The following is a 20881-nucleotide window of genomic DNA, read 5'->3' as shown; positions in this document are numbered from 1 at the left end:
CTGAACCCCAGCTTGAAGGATGGGACACCCCCATCCCAGGCAGTGGGTGCCCGTGGGGTAAGGCAAGGCCTGTCTCACCCTCAGGGGCATCAGGAGGCATGAGGACCCAATGGGCACCAGGAACCATGCCTTTTGGCCATCTTACCTGCCTGGTTCCCATGGTAAAATTGAAAATGAACAACTAATCTCCCAAAATGTCTCATTCCATCAAACTAGTGTTTTCCGATGTGAGAGTTGCTTTGTCAATGGTTCCTCTTTTTTCTAACCATCTCTAACTCTGAGCTGAATTTAATGAGGTTCTGTAGCAACATCACATCCCTGGCACATCAAGCACCAAGAGAAAGCTGCTCCACTGACTCAACAGATGCAATGCAAAATATCTCATCACAGCAGGGCTGTAGAAGGAGCCCAGGGAACAAGTGACTCTGCTGTTTGTACGTTCTGTCATGACAAACCCCTGGCTGACTAGCAAGTTCATTTTGTTACCACAAAAACACACTGAAGCCACCAGAATTTCTATCAAAGTGACAAGGCTATGTCTTAAATTGAAATCCTTCTCTCTGAATGTGTACAACACAGTACTGTCTTCAAAGACAGAAATAAAAATAACAGCACTGAGTCCTGGGATGACATGTTTGCATGTCCTCACCACAGACCAGAAGGAATCTATGCCCAAGACAGGAGAAAACTTCCTCCTCTTGATGTTAACAGGTCCAGTTCTTGTTTAATATGCATACCTCCCTCCCAATTATCCTTGTTTTTTATAGACCTTTTAAATAAGTTAAATATCCAAATACATTATCAGGCAGAGAAGGATATTACACGGAAGCCAATTTTTAATCTGACAAATACATTATGTATAATAGCTTCATTTTAATATTTCATAATCATCTTCATTTAATAATTGATCTAGGTCTAATTTGGAATGCTCATTACTCATATGAACTGAAAATGTTTTTCATCTCACACTGGAGCTGCAGCACGGGCAAAGCCTGGAGCTGTGGCTGCTGCTGACGTTGTGTTAATCAGGAACTGGAGCCTGGAGAGCAGCACAGGTGCAGGGTGAGGAACGCATCCCCTCGCTGGGAATGCTCAGGGACAGACATTGCTTGAGCTGAGCAGTGCTCTGACGTATGCAGCGTGCATGTCAGCCAAGTGAAGGGCATGTCTCGTGCTATCTATTCAATTGCGCTGTCACTGACAGCTCAAGGATGTCTCTCGCTGTGTTGACACGCATGACAAATTGCAGAAAAAGCTCTGACTGCTAATACCTTCTTCCTGCATCCCAGCTATCAGCAACAATAAAATACAGTTAAGCCCAATGAAAGGTTACACCCGTGAAAGCTGGTGACATATGCAGTGGTTTTGCTTGGGATATACTCAGATGATCTATAACGGAATAGCCCTGCTCCTGTTTTGGAGTTCTGCAATTGAAGCTTTTTGTATTCGGGCTACTGCAATGTTTACCACTTCAGAAGTAAAATGATTTTTTTCTTGCATTGTAATGTTGTGACATGTCAGCAAAATATTAGTGCCTGTGAGGGACTATGGGTAGAACAGTACTTGAATGTAATCGATTTTTCTTGCTACAAAATATGCCATAGCATTTGGATCATCATAAAGAAGTATTTGGAGACATCAATTGAATTATCCAAGGGTAAGTAGACAGACAAACCAAAAGATGTCTGCAATTAGTAACGTAACAAGCAAATATTACTGGAGTTATTTTAACTTGTTGAAACTATGAAACAAAAACAGTGGGAAACATTTCTGAGGTCCTTAAAGCCAGGAGAAGCGTGGACCAGATGTGTCAGCCCTCAGGATGTGTCAACAGAGTTCCTTACTGGAGCAGTAACAGATCACAATAAACATGACTGAAAACCCAAGGTGAAGTGACATTGTATGACTAAGCTTAAAGTTCCTGCTGTGGTAGGCAAGCAGACAGACAGATGTTGACAGATTTAGCTCACTGCACCTATCTTAGGAACTGGATTGGACTGCCTCTCTTACTTAGCATCCGGTACAAGCCTGAAATGCCTGAGTTCACTTAGAGCTATTTCAGGTGAAGTCTCCCCAAAATACATGTACAATAGTTTTCACTTCAAGGAGTATCATGCAAGACTAAGAAAACTTTTAGTATTATTATTTGTGTTTGAGTGTGTCTGCTACAGCAAGTCTTGTTTGGCCAAATTCAGTCTTTAATTATTTTTTTCAACTACGGGTTCTTTGGAGCAAGAATTGCTTCTTCACATGTGAAGGTAAAACACCTCAGCTATCGAGTCCTAAAGTTTTGAGGGAGACTTAGTGCATCACAAATATGACCATTTTCAAGGATAAAAACTCACATCAAGTAATTTTTAAATGCAAGTATTTCAATATTCCATTCTTCAGTGGGAAAGATGCTGCCCTACTCTGTCACTGGTGGGAACTGAGAAGGAAAAAAACATTAATTACAGCAGCAAAATTCTGGTCCACCTTCTTCCTTCTGCCATCAGCCCTGACCAGGGCACCTCTGTTGGACCCCTGGGAACTCCTGAGATACATCTGAAAATGGGGCCTGGTATTCACCAGGATTTAAATGCCAGCAATTATAAGGATGTTTCATGGGGTTTCCAAAATGTCCCGGGTCTAGTGCCTGTCGACTCTTTTCTTTTTTAAAGCAGATTCTTGACCTGGATTGTTTATGGGGTGGGGGGGGTGGGGGGGGGGGGGAGCGGGGAGGGGAAGGAGGAGGGTTGCTGATGTAAAATTTAGGGAACAAACTCCAGTGCTGAATGTGCATAGATGAATCCCACTGTTTTTGTGTGCAGCACATAGCACTTCCAGATGGCTTTGATGCATGCTTAATGTTTATTATGTTTTCTAAAATAATTTGAGTTTAACAAATTATTACTGAGTGTCTAAAAAGAGAGAGGAAACAAACACACAATGCAAATGTTTTAAAAAGCTAAGTAATTGTTTGTAATTGCTATTCGGGGATATTTGTTTTCACCTGCAGTAAAATATTTTTGTTGTGTGCTTTCCAATGACTATTTTGGAAAGCAGCACCCAGAACAAGGTGTTCCTACTTAATGTTTGAACTCCTGGCAAAAAAAGGAGTAGGCAGTAGGAAGTCCTTAAAAATAGAGGAGGCAAACAAAACTCAACAGCCTCCCAGAATGCATGCACTCAAACCAGTTTATGAAAGCCGATCATTTCCCAATGTGAATGTTTATTTATTTTTGAGATCTGCTTGTTGATATTTGTAAAACATCTCGAAAGCACCTGAGTGCTCTATTCAGAACATTTCCTGATCATGCCTAGCTGCTGTGGCATCATGTCCACTTCAGAAAGAGGCAGCAGCTATCAGTCCCGAAGGGCAGATTTTCTCAGGTTTTTATCATTTCTTCACACTAAAGGTAAATGTGTAGAAGACACCCTGAATATTGGGTTACATATACTGGGAGCTTGAACTTCATGAAAATCCAGTGGAAATTATGTTCTCAAATCTTATCGTTTAACTTTGGCGCCTAACTCCTGTGAATTTCAGTAAAAGGTAGACATGGAAATCATGTTGAGTCTAAAATCTTGCAGCATTTACAAATCTGCTTTTATATTTCTAAGTCACCCAGGAAGAAACTATACTCAAGACTTAAAGACTTTTAGTCCTTCTTCTCATGATCTCCAAATGCTATGGTAGGTTGTGAAACTACTGAAGGTAGTTTTAGCTATTAAAAAAAAAAAAAAAAAAAGCAGACAAAACATTTTGCTTTGAAATGTAATGAAGTAAAAATCAGATTTAAATCAAAGTTTTTTTGTACCTTTCATACTGCACTTGGCATTTGAGGTGATTCTTCCTCTTTTCATCTATTAAAACAAAAAGACTGACATTCGTGAGGCTAACATTTGTAGCTTTTCCCATTACACTTCCAAGATCTTAATAAATGGCAGGTCTCTTGAGAAACAAATCAGAATACCTCACTTCTGTGATTATGAGTTGGGAAAGTTTGTTTTGTAACAGTCCTGAGGATATCTCTGCAGTGATCTCTGAACTCAAAGACAATCAACTCAACAGCTTTGGCTCATAATCTTAAGAATCTGCAGAAAGCCCGTATCAGCTTTTCCTCAGTGATAAAGTAGCTATCACCAAATTCAAGTCCCCATTAGGAAACCCTTTGGAAAGGACCGCAGTGAGGTATAGACGAATATAGTCAGGGTAAGAGTGCTGAGGCAACAAATAAGGGATGTAGTCTGGAATAATGGGCTGTGTCAGAAGACCCCTTCGGGAAGCTCACAGTCAGCACAGGTTAGAGAAGCCTTCAGAAACTTATCTAACAGCATTTCACACAGCCAGGAGGAAAAGCAAGGCATAGGAGGAGATTTAAAGCTGGTCTCTCTGAGCCACACTATGCACTCAAGAGCTGCCAACCTGAGTCACTGTGTTTAGCTGAGGTCATTAATCATTTGTTCTTGATTTCACCTCCATACCTGAATGTTTCCATAAGTTCCAACACTGAGAAAAGATTTGCTTATAGTTTTCCCCATAGCAAACATTTTATTGCTGCTAATTGTGTGTATAGGTGGAAAACATTACATGATTTTGATTGCAACTACATTTTTCTTCCTGTTAGATAGTCCTCAGGACTGTGCAAGCACAGTAACAAAAGTTGAAATACTTATGTTCCCCAGCATACAGTAAGCAACTCCTTCTCATAGCTGTACTGCAGAAGCCAAATTTTCCCAACTCCTCAGTCATTCTGGATGTATCCACTGCATTAAAGGAAAATGAGGGGGGAGGGGCGGGGGGGGGGGGGGGAGGGATGGGGCAAAAACAAACAAACAAACAAACAAACAAAAATCAAAGAGGAAAGAAAAAGTAGACAGACAGCTTGTTAATAGAATCAGAAGCAAAATTCTCTTTTTTGACTTATTTCAATGAATGGGTGTCAAATGCAAGGGATCAGAGGTAGAGAAGTTTGCCATTTGTTCACCTCTCATCAAAGATCATCTCAGGGATATCAACCTAAGCAATACAGTTTAAAGTGTATTGAAAAGGCCTTTCATTTAGAGTCATTATTTACACCAAAGAAAAGTACAGGGCAAATAGCATTTCCCATGTGTCAGTTATTCCATATTACTCCCATTGCATGATGATTTCCTTCATGTTACTCTTTCACTGCCTCCTAATAAGCTGTAATTTATCAAGGTCTTTCAGCATGAAAATTTCTCTGTATGCTCAAATTCCATATTTCCCCAGTATTTTGGAGAATAAATCAATAAAGAAAACAGAGCTGCTTAAGCACATGTTGAAAACTAAGCTTGTGCTATAGTGTTATAATGAGTCAAGATCTGCATTTGCATTGGGAAGTAAGACCTCAAATGATTTGATTTTTTTTCAAATAGGTTACTTCAGAAGTCTGACTTGCTGTCATTCAAAGCATTTTGCTTGACATTTTGCCCTTTCCTCTAGTTTCTCCAATCTTTCCTATGTATTGAGACCAAAAGCTCTTAATTTATTCCACATACTAACTCACCAGTGTTATGAAAGCTATACTATTTTCATCCATGTTCTATACATGACCAAGCACACCTGTCTTATATTTAGGGTATGGGGTTTTTTGTTTGTTTTTATATCATCACCATGTATTTCCTGACCCTGCTGGTTTCAGGGTAGCCATAGCCATCTTCTAATTTTTTATTGTATTTCTTTCCTACTCATTTTTTTTCATAACTATATGCCATGTTCTTGCATTCTGCCATTATGTCCTCTTTAAGTCTCTTTGTAGTGTAACTTTCTTCTGCCTGTTCACTAATATTCTTATTTTGATGTAACTGACAAATTTGATCAATGTCAAATGTAATCATTCTTTTAAACCAATCATGAGAGTTTAAATACTAGGGGTTGCAATATTGTTCCATGCATTAACCTCAGCTCTCTATTTGTCAAAGAGTTTCTAATCCATTACGTGATACTGGATGCTTTGATTCTGTCATAAATCGATAATTTAGCACCACAGCACATTCAATATTGAATTTCCTGTGTAAGAAAACACCCACTAGTTTTTTTTTCTTTTTTTCTTTTTTTTTTTCCTGTATCTATCAGAGAAGATTATATTTATTTGACATGAAATAAAAACTTATTTTTTGCTGTTTCAGAAATACAGACCTACTATAAATATTCATATAGGATTCATTTCAGACACTATCAAAATCAGTACATGATCTAACAAAATAGTATTGATATGAGTATCTTATTAACATTTTTTCCATCTGATCAGGCACTTATGAGCTAAACCTTGGCTGTGTCCTTGTGGAGTACTAGACTGAAATACTTGGGCAAGTTTCTTCAAGTTAGCTCAACAACCCAAAGTAGGTGTATTAGTGTTCCTGAGTTGGAATAACTCAGCCAAAAAGTAGTATATATAAGAATACAGTCATGCATTTGCTTCTTCAAGAGCTCTGTTCATTACCTCTGTATTGTTGACCTCATTTTACTTTGCACTGAGATGGACCAGAAGCACTCTCACAATCAGGTGCTCCATTTCACCTGGTAATGTCACAGTTGGGTCTGAAGTACCTGAAATTTTAGCTCTTGCAGAGCAACAAGAGGACAGCTTCTGTACACAAGTGGCTTGAAAATAGCTAGTTCAGCTACTGTGACAATGCACAATGCCAAATGCCTATACCTCCTGCAATAAGTACTTCCATGAACTCTCATCCTTTGGCATTAGCTGCTTGTGTATTTCAGTAGTTCCCATATAACTAGACAAACGCATACCTTTTCAGAGTGAAGGTGGAAGGGGAGCAAGAGTAGCACTAAGTTTATAATCAAGAAACCATCCAGATTTCAGTTCCTTTCCTGAGACAAAATTCAAAAATTCAAAACAAACAAACAAACAAACAAACAAAAAAACAAAAACTTGTTTTTGCTAAATCTAGAGTGATTATGGAATGAACAGAAGAGGAATTTGCCAAAACATCTTATTATACGTCCAAAGTACAAACTCAGACAAAGACGTTTCTTTTCAGGTCCACTAGTGATCCCCTAACAGGAAAGCCAACCATCTGAATGCCAGCCTCTCATGGCCTTTCAAACAGCTGATAATTGCATTAATCCTTCAAGGTGGACTTCCCATATCATTTCCAGAAAAGCACAACCACAACTGCCATTTGTGGCAATCTTCACAAACAACAATCAATTCATTTAGGCTGCAATTATTTTCCTTCAGCATTCACAGAGCCTTGCCACCATACTCTCCATTCCTAGCCAGTGCAAATTCTTGGCAAAATAATTTGATAAATAATGAGCTCATGCAACATTGCTATTGCAAATTATTTACGACTTTTGTTAGCTTTGAAGAAAGTACTATCAGATCACAATGTGCTATTAAATGTTTTGCAGTTCTCCATTTGAGTTATTTGATTAGATTCACATCTGATAAAATCAGTTAATTTCAATATAATCGTACATGGAGGAAGCCTGGACCATGACATTGAGTTTTACTCACTTGAGTTTTCTTATTTCCCCAATCAACATACCTTCTTATTGAACACTTAAATATAAAATTATATATTTTGGACATGGGCCTGGGTAGCCTGCTGGGTGGCCCTGCTTGAGCAGGGGTTTGGACTACATGATGTCCAGAGGTCTGTTCCAACCTAAACCATCCTGTGACTGTGAAAATTGAATGTTATTTTTATTGTTTTGTTTGTTTGTTTGTTTGTTTGTTTAATTTAGTTAACTAGTCCTTGTTAGGGGCACTTTTATTTTGACTTTCTTTGTCCTATATCTGTGCAGTATTGCATACTTATTCAGTATTGCTTATGCAATGTAGGAAAATATGTACTTGCTATTCCAAAGCTCCAGGCCTGGGGCATGACACAGCCACAGAAAGGGTGCCAGGAAGAGAAGTGAAGCCAAGAGAAATGAGTGAAAAGATCTACCTTCTCTTGCTGCCAAGGACATCAGAGGGCCTAAGGCATTATCTTTAATGTCTTTCCGTACATAGCACAGCCCCTAGGGATGAACCTGAAATGGTGATCTGGAGGTGAGAATAACTCTAATGAATTGAGAATCTGAGCTCTTTCAGTCTAATGTAATTGACTTCACTGCAGCATCACTCGTTATCATCAAAACAGCTCTGCCTTACACAATGTTGGCCACTCTTCATGTGAACTGATAACTTACAGTATAATTGCTTAGAAGAGAATAATTGTGAGAACTCAGCATTTTGACAGTGTAAGGAAAAAGTCAGACACAGCAAAGTCTGAAGTGCAGTAAGATTTCTTACAGCATCTGCGTTGCTTTCCATCTGCAGAGATACAGGAGATGGGGGGTGCAAGGGGAGAGGATGAGTGCAGTGTGCCTCTGCTCAGCTCGTGGGTTAAAGCAATCTCTCCAGCTATCGGGGAGAATGCAAACAGGAGGGCACAGAAAGCCACATGGCCACTTCTACTGACAGCATGGGAAATGGGGACACAGGACAAGGTTGAACAATTTTCTTTAACTTCTTTAGAATGCAAAACAAATGCTGCAGCAAATTTTCTCTCAAGTTCCATAAGAGCCATCAAAATGAAGAGACAAAATCCTTTAGAAAACCTAGGTTTTTCATCCCTCTTTTCACCACTCAGGAGTCTGATGGGAAGTGCGATTTTGTGCACAGTGACCCTTGCTAACACCTTGATTTGTGCATAACAGGTAGTGAAAGTGTCCACCACACAAACTTCAGTCTGCTTCACACTGATCACAGAGAATCACAGAATAGTTTGGGTTGGAAGAGACCTAAAAGATCATCTAGTTCCAGCCCCTTTGCCATAGGCAGGGACACCTCCCACTATAGCTAGCTGGAAAATGCTTTCAAGGTTATGCTTTTCTAGTTACATTTTTTATTTAGTACACAGACACTAAACAATAGATTTGAGGGAGGAATCTCCTCAAGGTCCGGTTTGGCCTTTCAAACACAGGAGTGAAGTTCTAATAGGAAGATGATTCTAATAGAAGGAAAAGATTAATTGCACTTCATATGTTATCCTGAGAACAATTCACAGATGGGCTAGGCTAACAAAGCCACAAATTAGTAAAATCGCATCCCTTGTAGTCTTGTGTTTTTTTTTTTCTTTTCTTTCCTGTGTTCCAAGACAATGCATTTTCCCCTGTCAGCCATCATCTGTCTCACAGATATGTACGTACTGTTCTTATGTTATTACATAAAGTTTTGGACATGGCTTGTTCTTATATATTTCAGTTGGACAAGTAAACCAAAAGGCTGTTCTCTGAAGGACTTCAAAAATATGGGTAAGCATGAAAGAAACAACTGGAATAAGTGTGATATCAGAGAATCAAAGAATCACACTACCACTGAGGTTGGAAGGGACCTTGAAAGATCATCAAGTCCAACCATACAAGAGGACATACATTCTTGGGTATTTTAAAGGCAAGTTTGGGATAAGCACAGTAATAAGGAGTAGGACTCCTTATTAGGAGTGGAGATTATTATTAGGAGATTATTACTCTGTAATAAGGAGTAGAACTCCTTATTAGAACTGGACCAAGGGATAGAAACAAATAATTACTGGTTAGGCTACAGGTCAGTAACCTGTCTTCCACAGAAGGTGTTTGAACTTAGTAGAAGGAAATGGAAACCAGGGAGATACACACCTCAAGCACATCATCATTTGTCCTTCACAAAATGAAAAGTGAATATACTAAAACGCTACTATGTTCAGTGAACAAGGAAGAGTTTGGAAGAATACAAATGTTGAGTGATGAGAAGGAAAACTCACATTTTGATTTCAGTGAGGAATGGTGACTCATGATAGAAGACCTAGTCTGACCAGGAACTAGGGAACTTGAATAGTACAGTTTAGTACTATATATTGTACTATATTGTATTATACATTGTACTATAATAGTATAAGGTTTTCTGGCCAAAAATATTTAAAGCTTTTAACTAATATAGTTCAATAAAATGCCATCTTTCCACAGAAATTGAGAACCATGTTCTGACTTCTAGAATGTCAATGGATTAAAAGGAATTCTCCCTCTTCTGTATCTAAACTGAAGTACTAAAATATGCTTTTTCTTCCCATGTTGTGATATTCCATATACATTCACTAAACTTGCATGAAAAATCTAGGGCATCCTACCTTCACATTCTGTATTTCAGAAACTGTTCCTTAAAAGCTCCCATAACTATAAATGAGCTTCAAATATAAATAGAAAAAACTTGTCTTTCATATAACATTAGATATTTTTTTATATTCCTAAAAGCAAGGATTATTTAGGAGCTCCTCAGACATGCAACAATGATATGTCTTATAGAATAGCATGTTTATGCTGCTGTATTTCCATAACATCTTTAAAAGAATAGGTATTATAGGTTTTTATTTTTTAATAAACCATGCCCTTATATAGGAGGAGTATGTAAGAGTAAATGAAGCAGCAAATTAGCACTGCCACTAAAGATTACCTGTCACTGGATCATTTTGAAGTTACATCTATATCAGACACAAATATAAGAATCAGACCATTTACGGGAAGATTTTACAGACAGGATTTGGAGTTTGTAAAATATATGCAGGAACTATTAAGTGATGATGAGTCATCTAAAATGTTTCTTAAGCATCTTTCCTCTTGCTATCATAGTAGTTAATTATCCCTAAGAATAATTTCACAAAGATTCTGTGGTTAAATTTGAGTCCCGTCTCCAAAAATATTTGCCTCTTTGAGAACTTTCATCAAGTAACTGCAAAGTTCATAAACTCAGACAAAAATTGGGTGGATTGCTTGGCTCTGATACACTCTTTATGTAAGTCAACAGAATGTTTCTCAGACTTCTCAGGGGATAGTGAATCAGAGACTGCAGAACTTCAGGGTGCCCTTAAGACAATACAGGATGTAATGAAAATCAGTGAAGCAAGTGGAATTTGTCAAATGAGCCACACAATTTAAACTCAGCCGGTACAAAATCTGATTTAATTTTTATGATTGTCTTTCACTTTACTGTATGACAGCATTACACTTTTAATAAAAATTAGAATGTAAAAAATGCAGTATTCACATTTTTATTTTTCTTTTTTTGCCTACAATTGAATTAAAATTAAAATGCAGATATTTTTTAAAATATATATTCACCAAAGAAATAGACCACTTCATAGACTTTTAGGATATTTGATAACCCAAAGGTTTTCAAATTTCAAGAAGGCTAACCTAACTCCTTAAGAGCTTAAATTCTTTATCTATATTCATCCTCCATGTACAATCCAGACTCCCCCACATAGCTACCACTATGATACTGCCTTGCAGTCCTGAATCCTCCAGTTTCCTCTGCTATCAAGAGAGAAAAAATTAAAAAGGAAATGAGCTATTAACACAGTCTATAGCACCAGGCTGTGGCTCACTCTAGACACACTAATATAGTATAATACCCTTATTTCTCAGCAAGAACTATAAGGTAAGAGTTACTAACACAAATGCAGAACATAGTCCACTGAAACTACTCAGCTCCAAGGAAGTAACAAATACTTCTATACCCCTCCTCCTATTTTCTTCCTTTGTAAAGAAAACTGGCCAAAGTTTCATTCAAGTCACAGTCAAAACTGTGTCCAGCATTCATCCTGACATTGGCTGAAATGGCTCAAACTGTTGTGATCACTTGATGTATGACTAATTCTGTACTTAAGGAGGTTGATTGTGTGTGGAAATTAGCATAAGAACCTAGGTCAATTTTGGAATCTTAAGTACAAATTTCATGACTTTGGTTGCTTTAAAGATAATTATTAGCTTCTTGTAGCTAGTGCAGATATTTTCATGTATAGCTACTTTTCCTGATTCCATTGTGAATGAAATCAGGAAATGTCATCTGTTAAAAGAAGGGTTATTTACTAATGGAAAAAATGGCTTACTCTCATTTATGGTACAGATGAGTTAGGTAAGTGAAGTTTCCCGTGCTGATCCAAAGCAAAAGTAACTTCTGAAATTTCTGAGATTCACTCTTTCCTAAAATTTCAGCTGTGAACTTTCTTACAAATTAAAATAAATAAATAAATAAAAATAAAGTGATAACTCAGTGGTGAAGTTCAAAAGTGAGTATGTTTAGTACCTACTAAGAGAAGGCAAAAGTAACAGAAGGTCTATGTATTGGACTAGAACCACAGAAAATAAAAGAAAATGTCAGCCTGGGAGTGTGTACTTGTCAGAGGCAAGAATTTTGTAATATGTACATATGACATACAATGTTTACCTAGAGAAGATCCCAGGTTTCCAGTGAAACTTTTCTCAGTTCAAGAAAAGCCCTCAGCTTTTAATATCAGAACTAATATTATATATATGACCTTAAATATTCATTGAGTTTGCAGAGATTTCATCTTCCTTTGCATTTATCAAGAATTATTCATAATATGGCAGTTTCTGTCACAATTCAGACACGTTAGCCCAAACACGTAGGAAAAGAAAAAAAAAAAAAAAAAAGATAAAATGACAGCTAGAGTGATGGAATGGGGATAAGTGATAGTTTTAAAGAAACTGACTGTACGTCTATAATTTTCACTTTTAACACCTTATCTTTAAGCCATACTTCATTTAATATGTCTCCACAGCTCAATGTGAAGTGCATAATTTATTGAATGCTGACATTTTTGTAAGATTTATTTTGTTGTTTTGCAAGTCAAGTACAATCTTGCAACTCTAAGGCTTACATGTAAAATAATAATAATAATAAAAAACTTTGTGTTTACTGGAGCAGCGATCAAAACATGAACGTTATATGCCACATCTAGTTTAAAGCATAAATATGAATGTCCAATTTACCTAAAATCAAATCACTCATCCAGAAGGCACAACATCAAGGAGCTGTGATTAGATCTGACAAGCTAGCACAAGGCATCTGATAGGACAGTCAACAAAGCAATGAAAACTTGCTTTGCCTACTGCATTACTTTGTGCTTCCTGGTCAATATTTCTACCTTATTTTTTGAGGTGGTAGAGGTAGACAAAAGTATATTACAAAGATCTAGGTGGAAACTTGTACTGTTAAAGTTGACTATTTAATTCATATTCATCATCCATATTAAGTCTAGGAGGATAATGCTGTGTGCTTCTTATTTTCAGAATGCAGTTCCCCTAAGTCTCTTCAAAACCATAGACTAGAAATGTTTTTATATCAATAAAGTGATTAAGAATTCCTTAAAAGGGTGAGCCTCGTGGCTATTATAGCACACGTATCAAATTAAATGATGAAATAGAATTAAGAGACTACATTGTAAATGCCCCAAAAAACAGATTTGAAAATTATTTCTAATGTCAGGTGTACAATTCAAACCAAAGATCTAGACAGATAAGCTTACTTTACTACAACTTTTATTGATAATTACAGACTACATTTACAGACTGTAGTCCTTTCATATGAGGACTTTTAAAAATTGTTTTAATACCAAAAACATAAAGAAAATTGATATTAGATAACTAATATGAAAAAAGAAAAAACAAAACAAAACCAAAAAAAATCACATAAATAATAGATAATCAGTTGGAAATATTTTTGTGCAAAGGTGCAGCACACATTTTAAACAGAAGTTTGATGACAATCAATTAGTGGTACTGGCTACCTTAATCTTGTATATCTAATTTCAGATATCTTAACAGGTCCTGCATTTCAGAATGATCCTAAGTATCCTCCCCCTTTCATTATTAAGGTTCATTAAAGTCTGGCAGCCAAAACTGAGTTAGTCAAGTCATTCTGTTTAGCTTTGACATTTCAGCCTAAATAACGAGTAATAAGCATTCTGCAATGACAGATACACCATGAGATACAGATCTTTTAGATTAATGTAAAATTCCATAAATAAGGAAAAAAAAAAAAAAAAAAAAAAAAAAGGAAACCTCCGTTACTACCTTTGCCCTCTACACAAATGACTTAGAATAGGGTATGTGTTTGTGACACAAAATAGTACAGTAAAAGCCATAACCATTCTGTCAAACTGTCCAGATCCCAAAGGACACATGAGGAGAATGGAGAAGCAACAAGATGAGAAACACCAAGTCAGTTTCAGAGAACATATTAAAAAATTAAAACTAATATTCTTTATTTTGTCTACTTTTTAACCACAGGTCACGCTTTACTAGAGACTGAATATGCAATTAACTATAATACTGCATAATAAAATGTGAATCCAATAATTTGAACAGCTTCAGCTGAACATTTCACATTCTGTATATTAAATATCAATATCTCAATACTAATTAGAAAAAAGTATTAGAAAAAAAAATGTTTTCTGTAGGAGACAATGAACATCTCAGCATCATGTTCTACTCCAATTCACTAATGTGATATAATTAATTAAATCCATATCATTCCTCAGAATGGACATTAACAATGGTCTGCTGAGCTATAGCTATTAATCTTAGATCATAGTCTGTGAAGAAATGACCTGAAGAGGTACTTTCATTAACAAGAACTTTTTACAAGTAATAGTTAAGATAGTGTATGCTAAGCAGGAGATAACACTAATGAATCTCATGTGTTCTGAATATTGATTTGTAATTTATACAAAGGAAAGATACTAGAAACTTAAGGGGGGAGAATTCAAACATTCAAATCAGAGGTTGTAATAGTTTTACACATCTTTCAGCACTTCATTTTTATTTTGCAATATATGTTTCTTATATAAGTCTTCAGATGTACTCTACAGAAGATAATAATCTTCAACACGTTATGATATGGCATCAAGATGTACAGATTTGTAAATACTGCGTTGACTCGCTTCTTTTCAATTACTACAAATACTTGTGAGGTCCTAAATCTGAACATTTGACCACATGCTTTCAATGTTTTTTTAGTTCTGTAGGTCTAATCTGAAACACTTTCTAGCCAGTTCTTTCGCAGCAGCATCTGTGAAAACCAGTCTCAGTCTGCACATTCAGCAGTGGTATCTAAGGTCAGTGCTCTTTAAAACTTGTACCTTTTCAAATAAGCTTGTATTAAATATGTTTTCAAATTTGTTGCAAGGCAAAGCAATAATGAAATAATTGAATATATATATTTATATATATATATATATATCATTATAATGAAATAATCCTCTTAAAAGGACTGCACTCTAAATCTTCTGAATATATTTTACCACAAAAGATATACCAGCCTCCAAATCCCAGCAACACACTGCCCACAGAACAGTCTACAGTTCCACAGAACAATTTTGGAGAAGGGAAGAGCATTTAAGAATTGGTAGGAGCAGAGAAAAATGTACATTTCCTCAACAACAACAACAAAAAAAACAGACGACACTGGTAACTTGAGTGAGCTACTCAAAGGAGTCTGTGCTGAGCTTTTGCTATAGTATACTGAGGAAAGTTTTCAGCTTAAAGTGCAAGTATTGCACTGCACTGACATGCTGCCACAAAGCTGCTACAGTGTGGAGTAGTTGGGAACCATATGGACAGGTTCTGCCAGCTTTATTTCTGTCACTTAGTGCCAGGCTGTTTCATTGCTCAATGAAACCAAAGGGATTGTATGCATTAGAAAGTTTTACTCAGTGGCAAAAACATTTTGCTGTTTTTCCAAGAAGAACTGAAAGCCTGAATAGTGAAGTTTTAGCAAATAATCTAAAAATCTTTAAATTATCCCATAAAGCTCTTGTGTTTTGACAGATGCTTTAATATGTGCCATTTGATATTTCACATTTTTCTAATGCCATCAGTGTAATGTTGTACAAAGTATATGTGAATCATCTGATGGGACTAATGTACTGAGCAGAGGAAGTAAATCCAGCTGTCTCTGGGGACTTAGGCTTGTTGTAGCATAAACCAGTTCATGTTGAACTTGAAACTAATGTTATTCCCCATTGTTCTGCCACATCACTTAGGGGCCTTCTATAATGTTTCTGCAGTTGAACAAAGGCATCATTAGAATAAAATCTGTGAGCATTTTAAAGGACGATTCTAAGATGATGAATGAGAATTTCCCTGTGGCAAAAAAGTAGTGACAGAGTAAGTATTGTCATGGGCCTTAAGTGTCTGAACAAGGTAATGAAATGAAAGATTTATGTTTCTCACATTTGTAATATTGTTCAGAAGCTTATGGATTTTTGCTACACTTACATACCAGGCAACGTCACATAATTAAACACCATCAACCTGACAAATTCCAAGAGCATTAAAACATGGTCATCTTAAAATCGCCTAGTTCTATTTTCAGTGAGAGCTCTAAATCCCTTTAGATACTGCTGAGAGCACAACCACTTTGACCCAGGTGTCTAACTTTTTGTCCAACAGCCTACATTTGAACTTTCTGTCCCATGTTCATGGTTTCATTTGGGAGCTGATATTTTTGACAGATCTGCTGTGTTGAAAATAGGCGAGTTCTGATAGGGACACAAAAGTATAGACACAATAATGGATGGCACCTCTGTACAGGAAAACAGGGCTGGAATGTAATGCACACTTTCCTGGTGCACAGAATAATAGGAGGAAATCAGACTTGCCAACGAAAAGGGTCAGATGCAGAAAATGAGCTTGACTGTTTTGGCTGTGTTAGAGAGAATAAATAACTTTTAGCAGCCAGAAAATTATCAAAGGGCAGCCTGAATATCCAGTGCTCTCCTATGAGCAGCAGGAAGCCGCCACCATTATGTCCAGGCAGACAGGAACAGACTATGGTATTTTGTTGCCTGCAATGTATTACTTTGCCAGTACAGAGTCCTGTTTTACACCAAACTCCTACAGTATACTTGGTATACTGATATAGTTTCCCAGCAGATTTATTAGGTCAGTTCTTTCTAATAGTATATCTGAAGAAGGAGATACTTTCTGACTTGGAGAAACAGCTGAAAAAGATATGAGAAGATGATTTGACAGTACCTGTTTCCTCAAAAATGGTGACTAACAGTAGATGAACTTGCACTCCATTTCTACGTTTGATCCCATGGCTGTGCTTGGCTTATATTCTTCAAACGAGTTTGTTTGAATCCATTTCCTCCACACTACCTGGAAGAACAGAAGTCATATATCAAAACATTCTCCTGCACAGCTGTTCTCCTGCCTGCGAAGTCAGATGACCCACTCCAGACTTAAACTAGAAAGCACCAAATGTGGATGAAGTGAAACTAGATCCAAGCATAATCTCATGCCCTGAGTTTACACATCAGGGTAGATTCTGCTTATGGTTTTTGGCAAAGTCTGTGGGGAACGTATAAGCAAATGTGAAGAGCTGCTGCAGCAATTTCAGGAAGAGCTAATTTGAACTGTATTTTGCTGCTAAATCCATAATTGAAGAACAGAAGAAATATGCTCGGGCTGAAAAATAGTTGGCAGGTAACGTAAAGTGGTGAGCTCAGTATGCACTTGCAAGGATCCAAAATACTCCATCTACTCTGTAAACAGGCAGCAAATGTACAGTGTCATTGATCAACAGCCAAGATATAAATCACCACTCAGATGTATGTGCCTATTGATTAAATTTATGAGATTCACTGCTAAGGTGCAACTCATTTCATGGAAGAAGCTGACTGTTTGCCAGGTTTGCAATGTACTTATTACACCTCCTGGATTGGAAATATCATCATTAGAAGATATACATACACATATAAATATAGTTAAAGTTGATCATATAAGAAGGGATATCATATTTTACCACACTTGAGAATTGTATACTAGATAAGACTTTTTCTGAGATTACAGGCATTTTCTTGCTGAAATATATGAAAAACCTCTTGTGCTGCCATTAAGCATACACATTTTCAACTGCTCTTTTACTTCTCTAGCAAGCATCCAACATTCATAAGTTGCTGCAAGCATCCTTGCCATGAAACAAAACTTTGAGGTCACAAGCACTCAGCAAAAGTTTCTTTATGTGCCTTTGGACAATTCTGATCTTGTGAGATTTTTTAACAATATGGCAACACTTGGGAGAGTAACACTGCAGCGGACCATGTGAAAAGTGGTATCTGGAATAAATTTACAGCAATTCCATCATCAGCTGCATCAGCAGCAATTCTGGTACATAATTCAGATCTGTGGTTGCATTTATTTTCCATGCACACAAGGTAAGTCCCAGAGAACTTTACAGCATTACCAAAAATGTCACTGCCTTGCATCAGCCTAAGTAGTCAACTCAATGTGGTTTGTGTGTGTGCATGATGATTATATCTTACATTTTCCGTTTAAGTTATTGAAGTCATGATTACTGGGGGAAAAAAAAAAAAAAATGCTTTGGATTATTCCACTCCACTATGTGAAAACCATGTGAAAACCATGATTGATGACATGGCTCCAAGGAATAAGCCTCAATGACATCTGCAGCACAGCTATGAGGTTACTAATAACCACAACCTGTGAATTGAGAAAGAAGCCCTTAAAAATGACTGCTGACAAACACAATAAAGAGATTTATGGATTGCCTACTTCAAGGGTGCCCATCCCTTGTGGAGTGAATGGCTTGTCTCATTCATTATGTTACCGTGATTACTGTGACATGAAAATGGTATTCTGCTTTTTTTTTTTTTTTTTTCTCTTTCTTTTTAAGTCTATACTGAGTGAATATCAGGTACTCCCTTCCAGGGAAAATCATAAATATGAATCATGTAGACACAGAACATTCAGAGGTTTAAGCCCTTCATTCCCTTAATGTTTCAGGAAAACAGGATGTCTTTAGATCCCAACAAAAGGGATATCAGCTTATCAACAGCAGATTTTAGCAAGCCTATTATATGGCTATAAAGTCAAAGCCACTTTTAAATCCAATTATCTGCATTCTTACTGCCTTTATTCCTGCCAAGTTTTATACTAAATCATTGAGGGCTGATATCTCTAGTGTTAAATATCCTCAAACACTTCTCTTTGCACAGTGGCCAAGGTCTTCTCTCAAGTGTGTTGTTATGAAATACAGTCAGGAATAGACTACAAGACCCTGGACTACATACAGACAAGGACAGAAGGGTAGTGCCTGTGCCACACAGGAAAAAGTAAATATATTAAGGATAGAAAAGGCACAGTGGATCAAATATTTTAAAAGGAAGAAGTCCAGTTCACAGTCAAGGGTTATTCTCAGAACTACACAGGCCGTGTAACTGAGAAACCAGAACTGGCAGAACATCTTGCAGTCACCCCCAGCGCCGACACTGTGACCTCCTGTTTGAATCTGGTGGATAGCCATAGAACTGTGAAAACTAAAACTCAAAATAGATAAGTTTCTTACACAAGTCAAGGCTTCTCCAGTAATATCTCACTATCCAGTGAAGATGACAAGGAGACAATTGTTGAACCTGAACATCTAGCAATTCCTAAAGGATCTTCAACTGACACCAAACGGAAAAGGACCTTGCCCACCTCTGAAGACCTTTTCTGTCTGTGTTCCTGGGCCAAGACAGAAGGTGTATAGAGGGAATAATAATGGAAAAGTGCTGTGTTCCTAATTTATGTGAAACCAGCAACCTTCAATACTACTGAAACACTAGGGATTTCAAGTGGCCAACTGACACATTGTAAGTCTCAGTTAATAAGTGATCCTGTCAAGTCAGCCCGGCTCTCTGTCTACCTGGGGATTTTGCACTGCCACTCATTTATGTAGCAGTGTGTACCTGCAGTGCTCTGTATACTGTATATAACATAAGTAGCATATACATATGCATACGTACATACAGCTCTGAATAAAGGGACGTGGGGCTGCTGGTTGGCAGTAGGCTCAGAATGAACCAGCAGTGTGCCCTAGTAGCCAAGAGGGCAAATCACATTTTAGGATGTGTTAGACATAGCACAGCCAGAAGTGATTTTCCCACTGTTTTTAGCATTGCCACAGGTTAACCTGGAATATTGTGCACAGTTCTGGGCTCCACCATATAAAAAGGATGTTAAGGTACTTGAAAGTGTCCAGAGGAGGGCAACAAAGCTGTCAAAAGTGCTGGGAGGCCTGTCCTGTGAGGGGAGGCTGAGGAAGCTGGGTTGTCCAGTCTGGACAGAAGGAGGCTGAGAGGTGGTCTCACTGCTCCCTGCAGCTCCCTGAGGAGGGGAGGCACAGAGGAAGGTGCCGGGCTCTGCTCCCTGGTCACTGATGGCAGGATGCCTGGGATTGGCACAGAGCTGAGCCAGGGAAGGTTCAGACTGGGCTTTAGGAAACATTTCTTTACCATGACGGTGGTCAAACACTGCAACAGGCTTCACAGAGCCTGACATGGTACACGAGACATTTGGACAATAACACGCTCAGTAACATGCTTTAACTTTTGGTTAGCCCTGTAGCAGTCAGGCATTTGGACATGCTGATCTTTGAAGGTCCCTTCCTATTGACCTACTCTAGTCTAGTCTAGATTTTCTATATAGCATACGTATGTATACAACATCCATAACTGTACAACCTATGTGTTATTTGGCTGAAGAGGTTGTTTGCCTTAGCAGAGTCAGTATGTGTGGCCAGAATACAAGAAGGAGATACCTTCATATGCATATTTAAGCTAAAGAAGCTTATTCAGTTTTCATTTGCAAACACTGGTATCCTTCCTCTGGATTCTCCCTTTAGTTCCTGATGTTTGTTTTCCCAACTTCTGTCTAAAGATCATTTAGAGAGCATTTGTGAGTCAAACAATAGTCTACTTAGTTGCTAATCATCAAAAAGATATCAAAGGGTTACAGAGAAGGTTCAAATATGTATCTGAACTGGTTGCAGAAAAAGAAATCTCAAGCTGCAAGGCAGTCATAATGGAATGAAATAATTGAATTTCAACCTACCTCCCAGTGAGAGAGCTTGTAGATGTAAAATGTGACAAAATCATAAAAAATAAACTGCAAGCAACTGGAAGATGATGGTCTGCACTGTGGAAAGATGAGGAAATTAATATGTCTGGTGTACCCTGTGAAAATATGGGTCTCACCTTGGGCTTTATTTTCAGAGCCTTCTTGTTGATGTAGACTGAT

At 37.5% G+C, this 20881-nt stretch overlaps 1 long non-coding RNA gene across 1 annotated transcript in view; it reads right to left on the bottom strand.

Annotated features, from left to right (window-relative positions):
- LOC137853718 (uncharacterized) overlaps nucleotides 1-16964 on the bottom strand; it is a 39630-nt gene extending 22666 nt beyond the window's left edge. Inside the window, exon 1 of the long non-coding RNA XR_011094677.1 lies at nucleotides 16835-16964. This is a non-coding gene — a long non-coding RNA (uncharacterized lncRNA). The remainder of the gene's footprint in view (nucleotides 1-16834) is intronic.
- Nucleotides 16965-20881: the final 3917 nt, after the last annotated feature.

This window comes from Anas acuta, chromosome 3 (assembly GCF_963932015.1).
Source record: "Anas acuta chromosome 3, bAnaAcu1.1, whole genome shotgun sequence".
NCBI classification, from domain to species: Eukaryota; Metazoa; Chordata; class Aves; order Anseriformes; family Anatidae; genus Anas; species Anas acuta.
The sequence above is the reverse complement of the archived record's forward strand: the minus strand, read 5'-3'. Positions and strand labels throughout refer to the sequence as shown.